The following is a 10,457-nucleotide window of genomic DNA, read 5'->3' as shown; positions in this document are numbered from 1 at the left end:
AATGGTAAAAAATTAGCTGTCTTGAAAATGGGCTTAATTTTGTTTTCAATGGCTTTACATGCTTATTTCATGTACAAACAACCTTTAACCCTTCAAAGTCACATTGAGTTCATTCGGTTTCTCAAATGCATCAGCTACGAGCATATCGTCTCATATCTTCACTCCTTAAATCCCCTTTTTCTGACAAAATCATGAGATATCTACTTCGTGCTAAAAATAAGAATATTTTATTCTGCAATACCCCTACCCTTTTTTCACTTTACCCAGGCTTAATCAACTCACTTTGTTGCGGTAAATTACATCCTTTTTACCCTGCCTCCACATCTCCAAGAAAAGATTTGAACTGTCGATGGTGAAGTGCCGTTACTCTGATTGCGTTCACCACACTAACGATCGGATCTACTACATGTCTTAAGTCTTGTGTCGCTTTACAAAGGCTACCCTTATGTACAATGCAGTGAAAAGACAAGCTATTACTGCCTGTGTATTTTTCCTGTGACTTGGTTTTTAAAAGTTTAACCATACCTAAATTTTCCCACTGAACGCTTTGGCCTTACTGTTGCCATTTTGTTGCTTCAGGACAAGCCAATTTTCTCCATACAATTCACAGCACACTCAAGAAAGTCCTGACAAGTGACTATCCTTCATAGATTTAGGCCAAGTAATTCCTCTGTGATCAAGAAATTTTTGTTATTTCCACGGATAAAAATGCGTAATTGTGCAGTGTCTTCGTTATGTGTGCTCTCTTTCAGTGCCAAAGGAAACCAAACAAAATCTTTGCTCCGAATCTTCAGTTGTTCTGCGAGTTTGTTACTAATTGAGGCAATGTGCCACACTGTGGTCCATCTTGACAATGAAGTACTTTAAAATTTGCTTCTCGCAACAGAACAGAATACGCTAGCACACTTTACCACGCACTACATAATAAACTCGTCATTTGAGAAAGATTTATTGCGTTTCGCCAAGGTTGTATGTTACCATGAAACTTGCTTCTGTAGCGCTATTTTGAAGTCTTGATTGCTTTGTAAATGATGCTTTTGCCTCTTCAGGCTTTTCCCATACCCCACAGCTTTCATTTTATGTTCTACCTTGAAAAGTCTGCAGCCAAATTCGCAGTGTTCCGTGGTGTCGTTTCAGATTATACTCCTTAAATGTGGCTATCGTTTCCTGATGCAATAAACATGTTACTTTATTTTCTGCATTACCAAAAAAATATTTATTTCTACTTTCTTTATTAAAAATATGACATTTATCACCGATTTTACTTTTTTCAAAAGTTCATGGTTCGACCAAAGTTGAAAATTTATACATTTACTGAAGATTATACCAAAGATTACTAAAAATTTACTTATTGCAAAGACTAAATTGAAATTAGTCAGATCAACCGGAATAGCACTAAGCCACAAACAAATCTTAGAGAGCTGCCATCTGCTCACCTCTGCTTTAATCTAAGCTACTTCAAATTGAGATCAATACAGAGTTAGCTTTTGATTAGGAATAAAAGAATTCCGTTATAAAAAGCGAAAGAAATCAGAAGTGAATCAGTAATCCTCTCCCAAAATTATGCAAAACATTTCATTCGTGAAATAAAAAAATAAATGAAAAAACTTGTAATGTTTCTAAATTTTATTAGTACAAAGAAATAAAGAATAAACCTTTAAGCAGACCCCACCCCGAAAAAAAGTTTACTTTGTGTTAGTTCGAAATTAATTTTTGTGGATAGTTTTTCCTACAGCCCTGGAAAGGAACGTTGAATACGATATCGATTTCCTTCATTATATTTGCATGCAGTGCGTATTAAAGTTATAACACATGAATGCGAAAAGATGTATTCACTATTTATATATATAAATAACTCTAATAAATAGAAAATTTCTTTGTCATTGCTATTGACGCAGCATTATAATATTTAAAAATTAATATATAAATATTATAGTCATTCGCCTATATATAAAGATATGCAACAGCTGAAGTTAATTGGCTGGTAATCCTTCATCATCTCTCAGTAAATGTTAAGGAAATAAAATTAAAAAACATTTCCTCCTGTTATTTATTCTTTGCTGAATATAAAGTATTCTTTCATGAAAGGAGAACAATAACCTCCTATTATTCCACTATTAAGTCTATTATTATTCATAAAGCGATATAAAATACTCAGAGTATTTAACATTGAAATCAAAGGACAAAAAAACAAATATGCCATTGTATGCAAAATTATCCACAATCCGTATTTAGCTAACTCACAGAAGCTACAAAGAATAATACAATTCTAAAACAAAACAAGTAGTGCTCGAATCTCTCCGTTTTTTTCTCCTTTTCTGCTATTCTCGCGAAAGGGAGAATTCGCGTTTTCGATAACATTGTTCTAAAACTCGTTTCCCCAAGCAGTTGCTAATGGGACATTCAGAGCTTTTGTAATTGTAGGAATATGAATGCAGAAATTGAGGACACTTATAAATTCAGAAGCTGCAGGAAAGAGTCTTTTGTTTAGTAAGAAGATATCTTTATTTTAAGAACAATGACTCTTTATAGCGGACTTTTTGGACTATCTTCCAAAAGTGCTTTTAGAATGCACATTTAATTATTAAGCACGTAATTAAAAACCATTTTCGTTATAGCATTCACTTTCCCCATTCATAATGAATGCCCAAGAATGCCATGGAAAAATAATAAAAGGATTATTTTAATTTCATTCTTAATTTACTTAATTATTAACTTTAGTCTTACGATTAGTTTAAACGGCGTACTTGGTTATAATATTGCTGGTTTCTAAAAGTTACAAAATGAAATTCATGGTGAACAAAAGTTCGTAACTGTTTAATGGAAGTCAAAGAAACTATGAATTATATTGGGTATATGAAATGCTTTAAAGTATTTAACACGAGAAATGTCTTCTATAAAATATTAGCTTATAAATGTACTTGCTCAAAAAGAGGCATCGAATCACCTAAGCATTTCAGAGAGGAGTCAAGATTCTAGTACTTGACAAAAAAAAAGGGGGTCAGTAATAATAAGTTCCATAGCAAACAGAGGACCATTACCTAATTAAAACAAGAACAAAATATATTCATAGAATAATTTGCCTTAAAGTGCGCAAAACTGTAGGCATACTCTATCCGGTTTAAGTAGCAAAAAGTAACTGACCATTCCATTTGCACAGACGTCTTATACAGAAGTATTGTCTCGTGCAGTAGAGTTTATACTGTGGACGTTTCTTCTATTATGCTTTCATAAATTTGTTTCTCCTACTGGATGTTATAAAGAAAATTACATGTACTTGAAATATTGCTTGTATATTGTTTCTTACAGGTATTTCCACTAGTCAACACACAAAAGGCTCAGTGCAGTTCTTGAGGGAAATCTTTGTCATCATGATCTCTTCTATGATGTGATTAGGATGATAGAAGGCTCTTTATTAACTGCCTGTAATCGAATAACTCCTGGAAATGTTGTGCTTGCGCAACATTTTCCGGAGTTATGTACATTATTCCAGGAGTTCCAGGAGTTATGTACATTTTTATGGTAGACTAAAGATATCCACTAGTCTTCGGCCCAATTCGCATATTTGCGTGTTCGATATGAATACGCTTTTTCGTTACATGTGAATACGCTTTGTCCAATTGATGTGCTTGCGTGTTCGGTTCAGACATTAACTGCCATAGAATGGAAATTAAATTACAAAATTATTTGTTATTTTTAAAACAGTTTGTAGCAGATTCTCTTAAAATAAATATAGTTTTCCCTACAAAAATTACGTAAATATGAAATTGCGTGCTGCCGAAATTAAAAAATATATGCATTAACCATCGAAGCAAAAACACACGTTTATTTAAGAATGTAACATTTTAATATTATCAATAAACCCTATACTTTCAGAATATTTGAATAGAAATGCTGTTTATATTGTCTATTATGATGTGACTAGTGTTTCATGTTTTTAACCGAGAGAAACAAATATGATAAAAGTAACAATATATGCAAAGTAGATGGTAATTAGTATTACGAATGTTTTTGATTTACATTTTCCACATAACATAAGAAAGTGAGATCCACTCTCTTTCATTCTCTTGTACTACTAGTTAGATAGATCTACTTAGATGCTCATAAAAATCCAAGTACTCCTCTCATGTTTGATATGATAATTAACTATATTTTATAAAATTAAAAATTTTATTAAGAACTAAATATGAAAGCTATGCGATAGAGATAAATATTTTTTTATAAATGTGAATTATTTACTACCGTAGCTTCTTTTGCACGAATAATGTAGAATAAATATATTAACAAAATAAAAAAATTAAAAATTCAACTATTCTAATCTTGTTCTAGATTCGGAGACTGATAAAGGAAAATAAACAAAACGCTATACCAAGAATATTTAATTTCTATCTCGAAAATCTTTCCATTTGTAAAACTGTTTTGCTTTTGAAACTCAGTGAATCCTATCAATAATTCATAAAAATAGCAGAAAGAAAAATAAATCACATTTAAAACGAAATAACATTTCCAACAACAGTCATATCTTCATTGTAAAGAATCTGGTTTATAAAGCATACTCAGATGTGTAAAGTACGACAGTTTTGTTGACGTCCAGTTTCTTATTAATGCTCTTTAATTATATGCCTGTACCAGATCCCCAAAAGCACTAAATCAGATGTCAGAAGTTTATCAGTTTTCAAAAGAATTCATTTTCATGATTTTCATATTTTAATAATTTTTCTGCGATTTTAGCTGGAAAATAACTGCCTTTGAAATTATGTTATTAAGAAAGAGATAAATTTTCCACTACTGAATCTGTTCTTTTATTTTTGTTGCTCTTTTGTTCATCAAACAAAATTCATGGCTTGTAACAGAAGTAAGTACCAGCAGCTCTTAGATAATACTCAGGCCCACCAGCGGCCGAGCGGTAAAGTCGTTGAACACTGGTAGTTCGGTCCGAGGTTCGAATCCCGCGAACGGGCTGGTTGCATGGGTGTTTTCGTGGTTTTCCCCACGTGTAACGTGTATACGAGCCAGTTTCCCTTAGAAAGTCCTCCACGAAGGCATCCCTCCCCTTAGGCAGATAGCCCTAGTGTGCTTTGCCATAATTAAATACACACACATTAGATAATACTCAACAAATTTAAAACCAGAAGTAAAAATACAATTTTATGTTCAATTAAGGCCAAGACAGGCCGGCGACAAACCTATCTTCCTCTTCAGCTCTTCCAATGATTGAAGCATTTTATACGAGTACTTCGATGTAACTCTCTGAAATATGTACTGGCAAATTTCATTATATCAAAAATTTACTGGCGAGATGTAAATGAATCTTTCCCGACTGAATTAATTCCTGAGCAAATTAGCATTATTTTTGAATTATACTAGGAGTGAGGTCTGTATTTAGTCAAGAACGAAGATTAATTATTTTTGAATTAATGTCATGTGTTCTAATTTAAGCTTGAATAATTGTGTTTATTGATTTACTTAATGTATTGTTCTAATTTTTCATCAGTAGTAACATTAATTATTTGTTGGCATGTTTAATATATTATGTAGATGATTGCACTAAGTATATCACCGTAATTCAGTCTTACTTTATACCTCCCCCACTGGGATTGCATACACTGAGTATTTTACTATGACAGTAGCTATTCTAGGGCACAATAACACGGACCAGATTCTTACGATCAGAAAGGGCAACTTACGCTGTCCCGGACGTTCGTGGCTTAGGCCATCCAACTGAGTAGCTTAATCGCCAAATAAGTGGTCCTTCAATAGACTACTCTGTCTTTCGTGGTGTCCGCAAGCCTGGGAGTGGTGATCCTGAGTTACTAGTTCAGCAAGGGGTGCTAAGAAATAGTTAAAAGTTTTAAACTCCTCCGCAGTGGAGTGGGATCCCATTGCGAGCGGTTTATGAGTACGCAAGCAGGAGTCCCTTCAGGGGGGGGGGGCGTTCTGACGATTCTCTGCCTGCCGCTTATGACGAAGATGTGCAATCCGTTCGTGTAGTGTTTGAGTCAGAGATGGCGAAACACGTAACTTCGTTTAGCATAAATAGTACTTCAAATGAGACTATTACCAAGTAGCATAAATAGGAGTTCGTATTATCACGTAACTTAGAAGTTACCACACTAACTTTGTAACGGTAACCTGTATTGTACTTATCTACAGAACTCATTAGTCGTTCCTGTTATGGAAGCCTACTGACTTTATTTAATTTACAATTATCCATCTCTAGCTCTGCATATGTCTAAACGGAATTTATTCTCCTCACACACATTCAACCCTGTTTTCGTTCCAGAACTATTCACTCGTCCAGTTCACGCAATACTACCCCTGGACTTTTGTAAAGAACTGAAGTGCCTCAATTTACTTGTCTCTTCGCCAAACAAAACTCTGGAGATCTTGCAATCCAAGAAATTTTGTAACAGAGTTTGGAGCGACCTGGCAATATGCTAAATGTCCCAGTGGACCAATTGGCCCGCTGTCGGTGGAAAGGATGAAATTAAGCTTTAACAACTCAATGTTCCAGGTAATGAATGCTGCATTTATAGCGGTTGTTCAAAGCAATATTATTGTTAATCACCACCTCCTACTCGGCATCAAGCCTCTATACTATTCAGTAGGAAATACAGGAATAGCAAATAGATCCCGAAGTTACTACAGGATAACACTAATTAAAAATTAAAAATTAAAATAAAAAAATGAAGTCAAAATTGCAAATTTTTAAATTAAAAATCTCTGCCAATTTTGGTCTTACGGAAATCAAGCTTTTTTTGGTTATATTACAATATTTTAATAAATACAAGCATAGAGACTGAAACAGCGTATAAAATTCTAGATTTTGTAAATTTTATAAAATTTGTATTTTTAAATTTAAAAGCAAGAAAACATGAAAGTTTGCTTGGTTTGAAAAATTTCTTATAGCTGGAAGTATATACCTGTAAGGATGTATATTTATTTTAACTAATAATTTAAAGTTTTATTTTTAACTTTCCTATAAGCCTTCATTCCTCTAATTGTCAGTGCCAGAATAGGTAAATGTTATAGCGTGCGTGAACGAATGCAAATTTTCTACTTTGAAGGAAGTAGTTAAAAGCCGAGTTTCGGTAGGAGAAAAGGAGAGTTAGTCTCTAGCCACCATCTCTGTCGTAGGTACGTTTGCTTATTACTGATTCAAGCGGCTTAATTGCATTTAGTATCTGTTCCCACTAGCTTCGAAGGGTGTTTAAGTTACGGGACCTCGCTGAGCCCTGTAGTCGAGTTCTATCGTTTGTAAATATCTTCAAATTTTTAGTCTAATTACGTGATTTTCAGTTACCGCCCAAGCAGAGGCGAAGTTTGTTAGAGTTGAGTTGACTCATTGTAAATTTTCAAAAGATTTAATAAAGAGTATTTTAACCCTTCTCTTGTATAGTTTCCTGCTACTCCAGTGTCAGATACAAGTTCACCCACCTGGACTGAACATACCTATAACCAATCTTTACGAAATTAAAGTATGGACGTTTATGAACTAGGTGTATATGTTTATGCGAATATAAAATATCAAAAAACACATTCTATTTATTTAAAATTTCCATATTTAACCAGAGGTTTCTCAGAAAGTTTACTGTTACAGGAATTTAAAGAAATTTTTTTCTACTATTGTATTGCCAATACAGCACATAGGTTTAAGACTGATTTCTTCAGCATTCCCCCTCTCCTTTCTTTGATTAATTTTTCTTCAGAATCATTAATAACTGATTTTCGTTTTTCTGAATAGGTCAAAAAATGTACACAGAAACAAAATGCAAGAAATGTACATAATTATGCAAAAGTTTAGGGAATCTATGAAGAAAGGGGCAAAACTTTTTACACAAAGCAGGACAGTTTAGGTTAGGAAATATTAAATGCTATGCAAACAAAACTAAGATGGGATGCTAAATAATTCAAACACCTGTGAAAATGTATGCTGCATTTCACATATGCAGTGCAGTCTCATCATCTGACTACGCCCACCATTAGCCAAGGTATTTAGAACTGGGTTTTAATCCTCGCAAATATGTCGACATGGGCTTTTCCGTGTTCTACGTGGATATGGAGTTCTACGTTCTTTTCCGTGTTCTACGACTACTCTTAGAAAATCTTCTACGAAGGCATATCTCTGTAATAACAGATAACCCCCTTATACGTTGCGTAATCAAATAAACCAACCAAACAAGCCATCACCTGCCACAGAAGTCTGCCGCCTAGTGATCGTGCAGAGGAAAGTATCTATCTCTCAACAGCTGTTTCAGACACTGCATGCGCTTATGGTATTCTCTGAGAGACGGCAAAATATCTGACTTACCTGACTTCCAAAGAAGGTTAGCTTTTGGAGGACTTTTATCTTGGATCTTGGTCACAGAACCAGCAGAAGTTTTTCTACACGAAAGTAATGTAGTTTCAGCTGTTTTGATAGCGTATTTGAGAAATGGTAAGATGACTCCAAAGCAAAACACTGACGAAATACAAAGTTTATTGATAATGCTATAAGAATTAACAAACATAACTTGCTGAAGAACAAATGTTAAAGATACTACAACTAGGATCCGCGTAAATTTGCAGGACTACAGTTCCGAAGTTTCAATAAACTTTCCTTCTTCAGCTGTAGGAGTGAAAACGATGAAGGAGAAAATTATAGTCTTGCAAATTTATGCAATACTGATTCTTACTGCTAAGGTATTTTTTTAAAAGCTAGGCGAATTTTGATTGAAACAACACGTACATTTTTTAATGACAAGAATGATGAACTGCCCATCAAGGCTGAAGTCAGTTTTACTTTGATTCAGAATAACACAAATTTATATCTGACGAGCGCTCAGAGTAGCATTAACGCCTTCTGGTCCTTTTGACGACTTTGAAGGATAGTAGTGGTCTCCTAATGGTATGCTGTGCGATATTATAATGAGGTCTTAGTCTACGTGTTATTTTGATGGGAAGATGGAAACCGAACACCTTTGAAGCATCCTGGCAGGTATCACCCACACTTTATTCCTTGGAGAGCGAACTGTTTTAAAGAAGGCAGCTCTCTTATTAATGCGGATAGGTGTATTCAAACGTAGTTTCAAGTACATGACAGCGAAGTAGGACTCGCCTACCTCTTGAGAGTCGAACGTTATTAAACATTTATAGGGAAGTTTACACTTATAGAATTAGAGATTGCTTTGCAAAAGAATAGCTTTCTAATCTTTTAAATAGTTATCGGATTCCTCTATGCCTCGATCTTATGCAACTTCACTCAAATGTGGTCCAATACCCTATGAATAAAGATTATCTTACTTATCTATTAATAAAGTATCTATTATTTCACAAATATTCTTATTACTTTGTATTCTTCTGTATGCTTTAACAAAATAACATTATAATAATTACTTTACTTAAAGACGTGTAAAGTAATGAATAAATTTTCTTAGTTTCTTGCGTTTCAGTAACAGGGCAGAACATATTAAAATTCTTTTCAGTCAATTTTTCGTGCTTCTAAAGCTCATTAATTAACATATGGAAAAATGTCCTCAGAACGATTATTAGTTGATTAACATTGTAAACCATTAATTTTTCTGATTACTGTTCTAAAATGTAAATGTTTGACTCTGAAAATCTGTAATACCAGTTTCGTTGCAAAACCAATTCCTTGATAAAACTGAAAAAACAAGTCTATAAATGTTTGTAAGATACATTTCCGTTGTCAGACAATCCATAAATACCACTTAACAACGAGTGTTATATCTATATCAAGGTACAAACATAATGATGTTAGAAGTAAGTTTTATGAATTATAATAATGCTGCAAATATGTTCATAAGAATTATTAGTTGGATATAATACAGATTATATAAATTAAATACAATGTAAACTATTCCTATTAGGTATGTTACTAAAAATAAAATAAAGATAGATATTATTAAGACTTAAGCTTTAGAACTGCTTATTGTTCATTAATATTTTCAATCGATGAGTGTGTTAAGCAATTGGAGATGTGATTTGAAATATAGAGATGATAGGCTACATGGATTGGTAATAATCTACGGATTCATTATTGAACAGGCCATTCGGAAGATAATCTACAGATCTTATACTTTGTGAAATAGCAAAAGTTGTTAAGCTGTCGCAGCCGATAAATGATCTTGTGAAATAAGGTAAACGTGAGCCAACAGACTCAAACTTTGTAAAGATTAAGATATATATATATATATGTGTGTGTGTGTGTGTGTACTTCCGTAGCTTAGTCTACAGATAAATCAACACTTCTGAGTTATTTATGCGGAAAAGACATTTTTATATAATGCATTTCTTAAAGAGCAGGTGAAACCCCCGTTCTTTTTTAAGAGAAGAGAACTATAATATTTCTTGCACCGATATTATGAAAATCTCAAGTTTCGCACTGTGCCAAGGAGGAAATGGTAGTTTTATATACTTTGTTTGTATTCTGAAAACTCGGCTTTTATTTTCGGAGA

This window comes from Stegodyphus dumicola, chromosome 12, assembly GCF_044657685.1.
Source record: "Stegodyphus dumicola isolate Sdum_Otavi_A_Nest chromosome 12, ASM4465768v1".
Taxonomy (NCBI): Eukaryota; Metazoa; Arthropoda; class Arachnida; order Araneae; family Eresidae; genus Stegodyphus; species Stegodyphus dumicola.
Note: the sequence above shows the minus strand (reverse complement) of the source record.